Raw genomic sequence first — 14,453 nt, forward strand, 5'->3', positions numbered from 1 at the left:
AGGAGAATTAGGCTTTCCAGATTTGTCTCTCCTTTGCGCCCCCATCTCTCTCCATTTCTGCACAGAAATCTATTGGAGCCTAACACTCGTTGGTTTACTAGAGCATAAGCTCTTGAAGCACAAACGTTAAATCTTCTTTTTATCCTTGGCGTGATGCCCCAAACAAGTTTCTTGGCTGAACTGGTAAGAAATACTGTACTGTTTTTTTATTTATGGCAAAACCTAGAATAAGAAAGTATAAGAGATCTTTTTTAACTGCATTAAAAAAAAGTGTAAGAGGCATGGATCTAATTTCTGAGAAATTAAAGGTCTGCAAGATCCACAAATACACTGTCTCATTAACTTCCAGAGGGAGGATCTATCCAGGGACCAAAAAAAAAAAAAAAAAAAAGGCATAAAGGTCGAATTCAGGAGACTTGAGTTTTTGTTCAATTTTAGCATTAAATTATTGAAAGAATATGGTGTATTTTTTTCAAGCCTAAGTTAGCTCGTTTATAAAATATACGGTTTTACCCCATGATATCTGGAATCCTTTCTGCACTAAAATGTTATGATCCCAGATCCAGGCTCTCAGTTGTTCTGGGGCTGCCTTTGAAAAGCTAAGCGATTCAGGTTTTAACTTTTTCACCATAGCATCTCTGTTTTTACACATTTTGTGTTAGGATTGCACATACGGGTTTGTTTGTTTGCTTGCTGTTAAGTAATGGGGTTCTACCACAATAACAATGATGATGATAAATTGTGAAACACTGAATATCCTCCTGAGAGGGAATGAGCTGGTATGAATTTCCTATGTGATACCCAACTCGAACATTTTCATGATGAATAGAGTACTTTCTTAATTTATTAACTTTTCATTTTGAAGTAATTCCAAATTTACATAAAAGTTGCAAATTAGTAACAAACTCCATTTATCCTTCCTGCAGAGCTCCACACTGTCCACAGCTGACCGCATTAGCCACATGATGTGTTTCTATTTATACACACATCACTTTCTGGAAGTGTGTGGAGAGGAATTTGCAGACACGATGTGCCCTCACCTCTGAGCCCTTAGCTCGTACTTCCTACACAGGAGACACCGCCCTTCACATTTAGGGAAGGCACATCAGAAGCAGAAAATTCTCAGTAACACTTAAGAATTGCAAATCACATTAATTTTCCTAATAATGCCCTTTCATAGCAATAATACACACACAATTAGCTTCTTTTTCTGCTTCAAGATCCAATTCAGGTCATGTCTGCCTTCAGTTGCGTGACCTTCTGATCCCCTCCAATCCCAACCATGACCTTGCTGAAGAGGGCAGGAAACCCCTCCGTTTGGGATTGTCCAAAGCTTCCTCATCACTGGGCTCATTTCTACCATTTTGGCAGGAATATCACAGAAGTGACATTGTGTTATCACGTGCACATTATCGGAAGATACATGGTGTCAGCGTGCCCCAGTGCTGGGGCAGTAACTTTATTACTTGGTTAAAAGAGTCTGCCAGGTTTAGCCACTGTAACATTAATGAATAAATGTGGGAACTTACTCATTAGTAAACAACTGATTAATGAATGTATTATTAAATGATTAATATAAATTTGTGCTTCAATTATTGTGGGGACAGAGCCAGGAGCGCAGTTTCCAGGCTCTTGGCCTCACGTGGAAAGGTGCTGGCTCAGGTAGTAAATGGCCATCAACTGTGATTGGCTGGCTATTAGCTGTGCTAGTTGGCTGTCAGCTGTAACCAGTGAGCCACTGGCCACTAATATAACTGCTGTGGCTATGCTAGCAGAAACTGGGGGCTAGCAAGAAGATGGTGGCTGAGCCTGCAAGCGGGGTTTGTTAGTTGGCAGAAAAGTGGACGGCGGGTTGCGGATCGTGTGGCTCCTGCCGCCTGTGTCTCCAACCCAGCCACCAGCGAGAATATAGTGGTGTGACTCCCCTACCTATGGCTCCGTGGGTGTTCCTTTTTGGCCTCACCATATCCTGTGTTCTTGTGTGGGGAGCGGGAGCTGAGACCCTGCCTGACGCCCTACATGACAAATTATCCTAAAATGCACTGGCTTAAAACAACACTAATGATTTATTGTCTCAGTTTCTGGGGATCAGACACTCAGGACTGGCCAACCTACAGGGTTCTACTCAGAGTGTCTCAGGAGGTGCCGGGGCCGGCCCCCAGGACTGCCATCCTAGGAGGCTGGACTGTCTCCAGGCCCCTTTCCAAGGTGGCTAATCCACCTGGCCAGCGAGGAGGTCCTGAGGCCCCACTCCTTCTCCACCTGGTCCTCTCGGCAGGGCCGTGCGTGCGTCTTCATGGCATGGGTGCCAGGCTCCCCAGAGCATTAAGTCGTCAAGCTCCCATGTCCCGTTCAGCCTGGCCTCAGAAGGCACGGCCGTTGCTTCCACTGAGTGAACACGATGGGTCACACAGGGCCACCCTGAGTCAACGTGGGAGGGACAAGGGCACAAATGCCAACAGGCGTCTGCAGACCTCTGGAGGGCAGAGTGAAGGCTGCTGCCGTAGTAAGGAATGCATGGCATGTGTAAACCATCCACTGATGACGCTTGCGTGCATCAGTGACTGCTGTGATGGGTGCCAAGGGATGACTTTATAATTCCACCTTTCTCTGTCTACTACTTGGCATCCTGTACTTAAGTGTTTACTTGTTTGTTCACGTATTTGTACCAGCATGAACACGTGGGTCTGCATTTGACTCATGACCATTTAGATGCTCCGATCGTTCCACTTTGACCAGTTAGATCCCCTCGAGCTGACTCCTGTGTCCTCTCCGCGTCCCCCTTATTCCCTGAGGACCTCCACTTTCTATTTGTGGCTCCTTTTGGTTTTTCTACCCCGTTCTCAGAATCAGCCTGCTCTCAGGAGCCCTCATTCTTTTCAGTGGTGAGTGATATGTAGAAACTGGAATCTAAAGGCTCAGGGGGCTCATTGCTATTGGGACACAGGCCTCCCAGCTGCTCCCAGCAGACAAAGCTACTCAAACTATACCTACACTTACACGTCTATGCTTAACTGTCTGTTCTTTGCAAACTCATTGCCAGAGCAACACTGCAGATCGGGTCCCGGCTGCGGCTCCTCCACAGTCCTGTCTCCCTTCTTGTCAGTGTCTCCATTATTCTCAATTCCACCCACATTTTTACTCAGCCTCCCTGCGTCTAGTCAGCTCTCAGAGCGTGGCCCTTCGGCTGGCACCGGCTCAGCTGGCCCCACACACAGGCTGCTGTCAGCCCGCTCACCTCACACACAGCATGCACCAGCCAGGTTTGCTCCTCCCCCGCTCTGTGCCAGCCCAGTTACCCTGGCACCACCAGCCGACCGGGGGCTTCGAGGACGAGCATAGCCTTGTCAGGTTGCCTGCACCCACACTTCTGCTGTGGCGTAATTTATCTGTGGCCTCACTCCCTGCAGTCCTGGATGCTTCGGCAGCTGGGAACTCCAATTTTATTTCCCCAGATCTACTGGACTGCAAAGGGCCGAGCTCACCGTCTGCACTGTCTGTAAAAGGGCGATTCCTCAGTCAGAACCGAGAAGGGAGGCCCACCTCAGAACTGTCCTTTCTCTCCAGAGTCTTTTCCACAAGTCCTGGTGGCATTGGTCCTCGCACACGCTCCAAGTGCCCGTGTGTTACATGCAGCTTTTCCGTTTGCTTGTGGTCAGATGGACGGCCAAATAAAGTTCTCTCCATCACACCTACAAGAAGACTCACATGTGTTTATAAGTGATATTTGCTACAAAAGGAGTATGTTTGTATCTGACATCATTTCTTAGTGTTCTCTAAACTGTGGAAATTCACTAAAAAGGAAAAAAGCTATTAACTATTTAAGAAAAAGAACGTCATTTATGATCATATACCATATTCCTAGTTTTTAAAATTGATCTTATTATGAGTCATATCTGTAACTCATAAGAACTACAATACAGGGCAGGTATCACTTTTTCCTGTTCTTCAGATAATGAATTTGAATTATTCCAAACACTACTAAGTTAATATTGTTTTGGAAATCTGTGGATATTTGTGTGCTAAGCAGTTCGAGTGAATACTGTTTTTGAGTTTTTTTTGGAAACGTGACATTGTCGCCTGTAAAGAACGGAGTGCTAGGACACAGCTAACATGTCACTCACACACAGGAAAAAGAAGAAAGAGGACGTGAACGGCTCCACAGCAGTGGGGCAATTAGTGTCTGGGTGTCAGAACGTCCCTCCCAGAGCAGCAGTGGCAGTCGGGACGTTTGGGGATTGCTAGGTGGCCCAGAGGACTCAGCATCTGACCGTGGGCCTGGGCCACCGCGGTAAGTGCAGGGGCACCACGCCACGGACCACAGGTGGGCTCGGGCGGCTGTCAGTGAATGACGGAAACTATATGTGATATTCGCATCTTTTACCACTTCTGATTTCCAGTGTTTTCACACATTCAACAACTATTGGTCGGTTGCTGACCAGTGTCCACCTGCTTCAGTAGGTACCGGATGTGGTAACTGAGGGCTGCCAGGTTCTCACAGAGTGCAGAGTCCAGGGGACCAGCCACGTGAAATCCCACCTTAGGGGACAGCTGCAGACGCTTTGTCGGCAAAAATGTCCTTCACAAACGAGGAGCTTTCCATACATGTGCTGCGTATCCCTGAGTCAATAAGTGAACTCATAAAGGACTGTCACTCCATCCTTACTCGGATGAGAGTATTGGGAGAAGATACTAAAAATACCTTCCTGGCACTGAAGTCGTCGAACACACACCTGAGCTTTTAGGATGGTTTTCAAATAGAAATAAGCCATGAATACACTCCGGCTCGACTCATAACCACATCCTCAGGCCACATTTTCAGTTATGTAAGTGTACAGAGCGTCCGAGGACAGAATTAGTCTCTGAACACAAATATACTTAGGTTTTCATAGGCTTAAGTGAGATGGATAGAAATATTTGAGCAATGTTCTGTGATTCTCTTCAACTTTTGCTGTGATAAAACTAATTATAAGGCTATCTTCTCATTTAATACTTTTCCTTTCCTTAATATTGTACATTAGAAATGTATAACATATATGAATTTTGAGAAGTCTGAATTTCTGATTTATTTACTTTTTCTTATGGGAAATTACTTGCAATCCAAATAGTATTACTTATAAGAAAATGCTTTCATAAAACACCCAGCTACAACCAAGACATGTGGGGTTCCTTTGCTTCATAATTTAATAAGGTGATCACCCACTGATCTCATTTGTTCATTACTTATTTAAAACTATGCACCAGAACTGTGTATCGGGCACTGTGCTACGTGGGAGATGCGGTGAGACACAGCTGTTCTTCAGTCCCATGCCAGCACAAGCAGAAATGGGGGAGTCCAGGCCTGGGCATCGCTTACGCTTGCATACGATGCCTCCATGCGCCCTCAGCTCCCTGGCCCGGGACCGCGTGGATGTCAGCCCTGGTCCTACCTGGCAGCTGCCCTGCCAACCACCTGAGCCCGTCACCGCATCACCCAATGCCTTCCCTTCAGGGGCCCTCCTCCCCCCACCCCATCCTCAGGCCGGCTCTTTTACTCTGTGTGGTCCTGTGTATCTTGCCCTCCACTCCCAAACACTGACCCCTTCTCAAAAAATACTTCAGTTTCTTATTCTGCTGAAATTGTAAAGTGCACCACTGTAATCCGTCCCTTACAAACGTTTCTAACTTCCTCCCAGGTCCCCACCCCCCACCCCAGTCATTCCTGCCTAGTAGTAAAACCACAACCCTGCTTAAGCCCAACTACTCACCTGTTCCATATCTAGACCCAAACACCTGAGCCCTGGACGAAACCACACAAAGCTGTGCAACTGGTCTGTTTCCATCCACCATACATCCGAGCAGGCACTTGGCAGTCCTGGGGGTCACCACCCTTCCTCCTGTGTCTGATTTCCCAGCCTCTAAACAGCCTCCCTCCTTCCTCAGGCCCTCCCCCATCCCATCCTTCCACCCTCCCTCTCCCTCCCCCACCCTCCTTACCCGCCCCTTCCCCCTGCCCCTCTCTCCCTTTCTCCTCCCTCTCTCTGCATCCCATTCTATCTCTCTCTCTCCACCCCCATCCTTGCCTCCTCCCATTCACTCTGCTGCAGGTCCTGCTCTCTAATTCAAAGAGAAACTAGAAAAGACAGAGAGAAAGGGCCTCATTTGTCCATCACCCTACAATCAAGTCTCCCACTCTGCTGCCTCCCTCCAGAAGCTCTCTCCTCCCTTGGCCTGGGGGGATCCTGCTGCTCTCTGACCACTGTCCCCAGCTGCACCGTGGAACCTGCCCCTCAGGCCTTTGCCTGCAAGTACCCCTCCTGTCAGCCTCTTCAGCATTTCTCATGCTCCACACGGAGTCCTCTTCCTCCCGCACTTTGAGTCTAAAATATTTGAATGTTTCTTTATTCTGTCCTTATTCTTAATTGGTAGTGTTGATGGTTATGGAAATCTCAGTTGAAAATCATTTTCCCTCAAAAGTTTAAATGTACCGCAAGGTTGTCCCTAAGTTCCTGACACTCTGTGGAAAATCTGTGCCCAGTATTGTCCTTGCTCCCTCGCGGGGCCTTCCCCGCTCTCTGGAAGCCTGTAGGACATTTGTTTGACCTCTGTCTCCTGCTGGTTCTGAGTTTCCTGGATGGGTTGTGCCACGCATACAACCTGTCTCTGTTTGGAGACCCGAGTTCTCCACTGCTAGGAACAGTTTGGGTTTATTTTCCTTTCTCTCCCTTTGCTCGTGTTGTATTTATGTTTTCTTCTAGAAGTCTTGTTAGTTGGATCCAATATTGCTTCTTTCATATCTTCTTCTATTTTACACCCTGGGAGATTTACTGGTCTTTACTGATATGTCTGTCACTATGTTTTTTATTATTTTATTTCTACAATCATAACTTTCTTCTACTATAATTCCGTTTCAGTGGCGTTTCCAAAGGCAAAATAAACATGTGACCAGCCTGTCATATTCTAGCAGGTGCATCTTGGGACCCTAGGTGGCAGCACTGAGCTAGTCGTGTCCCACTCCTGTTACATAATCACCTCTGGTTTGCTGCAAGATCTCGACTCACGAAGATTTCCCTTGTCACCCCCATTATCTGCCCTGTATGCACAGTCAGTCCCAGACATGCGTCCTTAGAAAATGTCGTGGGGTGTTTGAGTTTTCTAGATGGTTCTGTGCATAGAAATCACTGTTTCTACCATTCTCCATCCACTTTACTGTGTTTTTGAGATTTAACATGACATTAAACTTAATGCATTATCTCAAGTGCTTCATAAGGTTCCATCATATTACATATTTCTTTTCCAGATAAATAAAGGATAAACCTTTGGCTTAATCTGTAACTTTTTGCTCCTGTCACAACATTGTGATGAAAATCCTTTCCCCTATCTGCTCGTGGGTGCGTGGACCGCGTCCTGGAAGCAGGTAAATCATTTAACGCTTACAAATTACACAGTAAGTCCTGTGTACAATTCATTATTACGGTTCCTTCTTCCTAGTTTTTATCATACTTAAAGGAAAACAAATGCAGTCTTCAAGTTCGTCTCATAAACAAACCTTCCTTATTGCTGCTATTCTTCCAAATTACTGCACTTCAGAGTTTCATATTATAGACACTTTGATCATAAAATGAATAGGTGCAGCAGGTAGAGAACAAGGGAAAACTCTTGGCAAATATTTTCCTAATGGAGGAGGAAACTAATATTGGATTTTGAGATATATTTACAGTTTCTCGTGAAAGGGCTTCAGAACCCTGAATGATTAGCTTTTTTCCTTAGCTGTCAGTGATTGGAATTTTAAAGTATAATGCAAATGTTGCATTGCTCATCCCGAACTCGTGGAGTTACATCGGGTTGGGGTGATGTGTGAGCACGGTCTGCTGGAGCTGCAGGGACCTAATGGCATGGCCACCACGGAAAACCTCCGATAGTGACAGCAATTGCTCCTGGGGCAGCTGGCCTTTTCGGGAGTTTTCTGTGTAACGGCCAAGCAGCGAAGCGCCCTATGTGGGTGGGCTCATTTCATCTTCTCCGCAGCCCTGTGAGCCGATGCTAGTCTTACTGGCGTTTACACGCGGGGCAGTGGGGGCCTGTTTAGGCCACGGAGCTGGGGAGTGGGGACCTGGGCACGGAGGCCCCTCCCATCTGTGCACCTAAAAGGAAGTGGTTCCTTATTCATCGGATTGAGATTTCAATACCAAAATCCTAATGCCTACTTTGGAAATTTGTTACAATGGCTCCATTGTAAAAAGCCTGGTGTTCTCTAGAATATGAAAAAACATCAATAAACGTAGTCATTCACTGTAATTATTCAGGATTCATTCATTGCTATGCCAGTTATAATAATTACATTGTAAGCAATAGCTGCCATCACAGATGGAATTAAAAGTCCCAACAGGACTTAGAGACATGGTAACTTTCCAGTTCCTCTCCCACTATAAAAACAAATGCTTCCTCCATTAGAAAGTGTGCTGTAGTATTTTTTAAACCGATATACAGAGTGGTTGAAATTCTTGCTTTGCTTTTAATGGCCTGTTTATTTCACTGTGCAATATGATATTTCTGCTAATCTGCACTTCAGTTAACTATGATATGAAAACTCAGCAGAAAAAAAGGTGCCATCTGCTTCAGTAAAGGTGAGCCTCTGGCATACAGCTGCACATGGGAACACCCATCTAGCATGAGAGTCACAGCAAATTTTCCTAATGGGAATTCTCAGCCTGAACGAGCGCCCCCCCCCCCCCCACTTCACTGAGAGGAATTTGACACCCGTAAGTGTAAAGCCGACCTCACTATAATGGCAGTTCCCATCCGGCCCTTTCTAAGGTTTGATGACCTTGTAGGCAGACACCACGCCAGGGATTGGCTGTTTCACTGCTGGAGAAGTTGGTTTGTTTCTTTCTTTTTATTAACAATAAAGGTCTGACTCCAGCTGAAAGAACACAAAATGTGTGGTTGTAGACTATCACACCTACCTCTGTCCTATCAGCAAATGTTACCCAAACTACAAGTAAAAGAGGTTTTTATTTGAAAAAATACATAAATGTAAAATTTCTAATCTATTTGTTGTATAAATTTAGAACAGAAAGTACAGAATAAACTCAGGCGAGGTTCAAGAAACCCTCCCACCAAATGCTCCATTTCTAGCTCCCTTCTTTGACGGCAGCCTTTGCAGACACCATCAGGCAGGTGTGTGGTCAAAACGATGGTAAAAACGATGTTGCCTCAGCGTCAGTCGCGCACGCATACCCACGTGTGCACACACCCACGCACGCACATGTCTTGTCTTCCCGCCCTCACTCCCAACTGGAGGGCCCCACGGCTCTGTTCTAGGTGGAGCTGGTACTTGGGGACGTTACTGCTGGACCAGGGGTGCTGAACCAGTCAGCTGGCACTGAGCCAGGGCCACAGTTCCATTCTGGGGCCTGCCCGCCAAGGCTCTGCTGGGCCCTGGCCCTGGCCTAGTCCTCCCAACTCAGATGACATGAGGCCTTTGCAAGGTGACCTGAGATTTCTGAGCCAGTGGAGGAATGGAGTTAATCTCTCTGGAGGAATGGGGCTCCTCGTGGGCAGTATTAACAGCTGGTTACTGATCTGGTGGCTGAGGTGTCCTCAGCGTTCGCTGCTGGGGAAGGTGGGGCCCACGGGGTCCTGTATGTTCTCCAGACGTCACTGACCCTGTCCAGGCTGTTTCTTCTGCATTTAACTGTTTCAAACACCTATCCTGTTTCCCCGAAAATAAGACCTTGCCTGACAATCAGCGCTAATGCATCTTTTGAAGCAAAAATTAATATAAGATTGTCCGGCAAGGTCTTATTTTCAGGGAAACAGGGTAGTAAACTTCTTGTTTGGGGTCCTGTGCCAACGTCCACACTGCTTGTTCTTTTTGAGGACTGCTCTCCCCCACCCCACCCTCTTACTACCTTCCACCGTCAGGTAGATGTGAGGGAACCACATCCTCAGCGCTTTTTCCGGAGAAATCCTGTGTAATTGAAAGGACTCACTGGATACCATGGTAACCAGCTCCCACCACCGTGAAAGCTACAGGTTGGCACCTTTCCACGTTCTCCCTTTATAAGTCATGGTCTTACTAAAAGTGTTCATCGCTTCAGGTCATGGCTGCTGTGACAAACGACCACAAACTTTGTGGCTTTACACAACACAAATTTATTTTCTTACGTTCTGTAAGTCAGAAGTCCAAGGTGGGTCTTATCAGTCTGAAGCGGAGGTGTCTGTAAGGCACCATTCCTTCTGGGGGCTGCCCCTGCGGCTGCCTCGTGGCCCTTCCTTCCAGCAGCGTACGTGTCACACTACAGCTCTTGGACGCTTACATATTTGCCTCTCTCTTCCACATACACAGATCCATGTGATAGCATTGGGTCCACCCAGAAAATCCAGGACAATGACCCATTTCAAGGTAGGCTGAGCAGTTCCTTAATTCCATCTGCAACCTGAATTTCCCTTTGCTGTGTTACCTAACATAACCGCAGGTTTTGCTGAGCAGGACGTGGACATATTTGGGGACCCATTATTCTGCCTGCGGCCTATTTTCCCTCCACCCTTTAATATATTGAATCCAGTTCCCTGACTGTCCTAAATCGACATCCCAATTTGGTATTGTCATGTCAGTCAGGTTAAGTTTATGGTATTAATAACCACCCCAACTCTCCATCACTTGCACAAAAAAGACTTGATCCAGCTACATGCCCATGCGCGTGCATGGGTGGGCTGCCTGCCCACAAAGCCACATGCGAAGAGACCCTAACCCCGCCCATCCAGGATGCAGGCCCTAACCCACTCACCTGTCACCACGCGCCCTAACCCCGCCCACCCAGCGTCACACGCCCTAACCCCGCCCACCCAGCCACATGCTCACCACATGCTCACCAGAGTGACTTCAGCCCCTTCCCCACAGTCCTCGATTGACACATCAGGAGCTTTGTTCCCGCTAAGAAAAAAATGGTAAATTCTTCAAGTGAACGATAGAAACGTCATCCTGCTCGTTATACATGGTGTTGTCAGCTGACGTTTCCTTTCTCGGTTATGTGACTTCAATTACAATACCGCTCTCTCTAATCTTCATGTTTCTTTTTCTAGTTTCTTTCAGGCGTTTTTCTGAATCTTCCTCAACCTTAAGGTTCTTAGCTCTTGTTTTTAATCTTCAATTCTATCCACTCTTCTCAATTAATTTTTCTCTCTCTTATTAATATCTAATTATGGTATTATAACTTTTATTTATTGAGTTTCTAAATTCTTATCTTGAGCCTCAATTTTTCAGTTTCATTATTTTTGTTTTACCCTCTTGCTAGCCTTTATAATTGTCTTATTTTTAAATTACTCCATGGGAAAGTTAGGAGACAGCCTTTCTTAATGGAGACTGCTTTCTTTCAGTCAAGAGTGGAGTAAACACAAAAGCCAGCGTGGGTGCTGATGGAGCTTGTTTATCACAATGACACGACTTCAGGAGAGAGGGCAGTTGGTCCTCTTTGCCCATTAAACGCACACACAGCTATTTCACAGGACAGACCAGGTCCTGCCCTGTGGTGAACACACCACACACTGTGAGCGCCCTGGAAATCGCCGGCGTCTCCCGGACGGAACACGTCATCCCTTGACCCACCTGCGGTCACTGCCACCTGACAAGGTTCACCTAAGGTGGCTGAATCTCTCTCCTGAGAGGACGCATCTCCCACGCCATGGCACATAGCGGGGTTTTTTTTTTGGCATGTGTATTATGTCTGGTGAACACACCTGTGAGTGCTTACCTCTTTATAAGGTGAAGGAACACATCTTGGGGCATTTCCATGACCATGTGGAAATTTCAAAGACAGTCTAAGTGTAAAAGCCATCCTGAGAATTTCATGGTTTTAGATTGTGGTTGTAATTTCGGTAATAAAAAGATTCATCTGTGTCTTAATTATGGTGTGATCACAGGTGCCTGAGCATGACGAATGGCTGAGGCTGGGCTGCCTGCTAACCCAGGTAACAGTCCCTACTGTAAACAACACTGACGAATGCAGTGCCACTGTACAGAACCTCAGCTCCCCCAGAAGTGAGAGACATTTGTTTTTATTTCTTAATAATGAAAGAGATGACCAAACCAATACACAGAACAGAAAGTCGCTGTGGTGAGATACAGACTCTGCTCTCTGGGTGGTTTACATGCAACGTAGACAATAACCTCTTATTATCTGGTATTGAAAACAGACAATATGCTAAGGCTAGATTGTCATTCCACAGAGAGAAAGTCCATTTTGCACTAAGATAATGTCTGGATAGAATGGATTTCCCAGATCCTTTTCAAAAGTCTGGTGAACGAATCTATCAAAACTGAGCCCAATTTGCCAAGATATTAACACATTTCATGCTTCTTTAGAGATCTATTATTTGCAGATGTTAGAACCAAGGAAAATAAAATTTCCTTTCACAAGATCTCCTTATTCGTATACACAATAAGCCAACAATTTAAAAGGAAAATAATTTTTTTCTTTAATAAGTAGACATTTCATCTCACTTGTCTGCTAGCATTGCTCCTAGTATAGTCTCAACCATTCAAAATTATGAAAAATTTTAATGAAATAAATTAATTTCTACTTCACACAGAGAGGCAGGAGACAGGCAATTGAGAACTTCCATCTGAGAAAAGCGTTTTGCAGGTCAGCAAAGCTATGAGTCACATAATCTGACTTCTTACGGCTAAACACATCCTCTATTCCTACTTAAAATAGAAAGTGAATGCAGTCGTTAGCATGAACCGAAGGCGTAGCCACGTGACAAACACAGAACAAGAACAAGGGAATTCAATTATTCCCAGACTTTAGTTTAACCAAAGGTCTGACAGCTGTTTTAAGGTCACACACTACAGAACATAATTACTGTTTCCATAAAAATATGTCAGAATCACAACTACAGTTAGCTGAAAATATGATTATTTTTGTAATCTTAAAGATGACACAGATGTATTATTAGTTGATCCAAACAGTAAATCAGTATAAGAAATTTAGAAAACTTAGCTAGACTTGCCATAAATATACAGACCTTGAAATGAACTAAAATGAAAAACAATAATATATTGCACACTAATTTTTTAAAATCAAAATGATCAAACCAGATTGACTTGTCCAAGGTTTATCTTTGTTTGAATTTGGTGTCTTATAGAAAAACATTTTTTTGCTATCAGTTTCTTTGAAAGGGTTGTTTTGTTTTCATAAAAGTGTAGTACACCTCAAGTGTTAGTTCAGTTTTTTTGTTTGTTTGTTTTTTACTTTCTTGGAATTTAAGGAATATTAGATTTTTTGTGAATACTCATAGTCTATAAACCAGTCAGAAAAGCGCTCCTTTACTTCAAGGGGCCCCAAAACCCAATTTACTGACACTCTGGAGGTGGGTTCTGGTTAATGCCCCACAACGAGAGGTGTACACAGACTCACAGAGACCTGGCAGCTTCCGTTTCTCAAGTGCAGACATGGAGAAAACACAGAAACACAAAGGCAAACAGCTCCACATCTCAAAGAAATGTCCCCTTCATAGGGGAGGGCATACTGTTTTTGCACAAATGAAAAGAGGAACTAACCAAATTCCCTGTTATTGCTACAGGATAGGCGTCATCATAAACCAAATCCTCATTCACTTGTTGCCACCAGTTGAGACTAATTTATCAGCCACACTTGAACCACAACACACTTGTCCACGAACCAGAAAAAGAGACTGTGGCGGTCAGCCTTAGCGTCCACTCGGCTGGGCCAGTACCCAGGTGCCAAGCACACACTCAGGGGGTGTGGTCAGCAGACTGAGGAAAGGAGATTTCTTCCACAACGTGGGTGGGCCTCATCCGAGAGCAAAACCTGGGGTTGCCCAAGGAAGACGAAATTCTGCTTGAAGACGAACCAATGGCCTTCCCTGCAGATTCCAGACTTGCCAGCCCTCAGCCAGTATCTGCCTCTTTCCCTGCCTTCCCCTCAGTCTGCAGGATATTACACATGTGTATACAGATGTCCTATTGCTTCTGCTTCTCTGGGGAACCCTGACCAACAGAAAAAAAAACAGAGTCAGGGTAGAAAGTCAGCAAAGGTGAGCTTCTCTTGGCGTTTGACACATGCTCAGGGAGCTGCCCCTGCACCGAGGGCCACTTCTTGGGCAGCGTAGTTTGTCTCTGGGAGGTGAATCTACGGGGACCCTTTGGTGGGACGTCCAAAACAGGGAAGTCATAATTGTCAACACCTGAAAAACATGACTTTTATCCAAATATAAACAAGCCTGTGTCAGAAGTTAAACTGATGGGTCACTTGGGAACCAGAAAAAAGGTAGGGCTAATACACAAACTTGATCTTTGGCTTTAAGGTGAAATGGTTCTCTGTGCAGGGGGCGAGCAGTGACATCAGGAACCTGTCCTCATGTCCTGTCCTCATGCTCCAATCTGTGCCCGTGACTGCTGGAATCATGCCAGCTCCATTTTGTCCTCATCTTTATCATCAGAAAGTTAA

The sequence above is a fragment of the Rhinolophus ferrumequinum genome, chromosome 13, assembly GCF_004115265.2.
Source record: "Rhinolophus ferrumequinum isolate MPI-CBG mRhiFer1 chromosome 13, mRhiFer1_v1.p, whole genome shotgun sequence".
In the NCBI taxonomy this organism is placed as follows: domain Eukaryota; kingdom Metazoa; phylum Chordata; class Mammalia; order Chiroptera; family Rhinolophidae; genus Rhinolophus; species Rhinolophus ferrumequinum.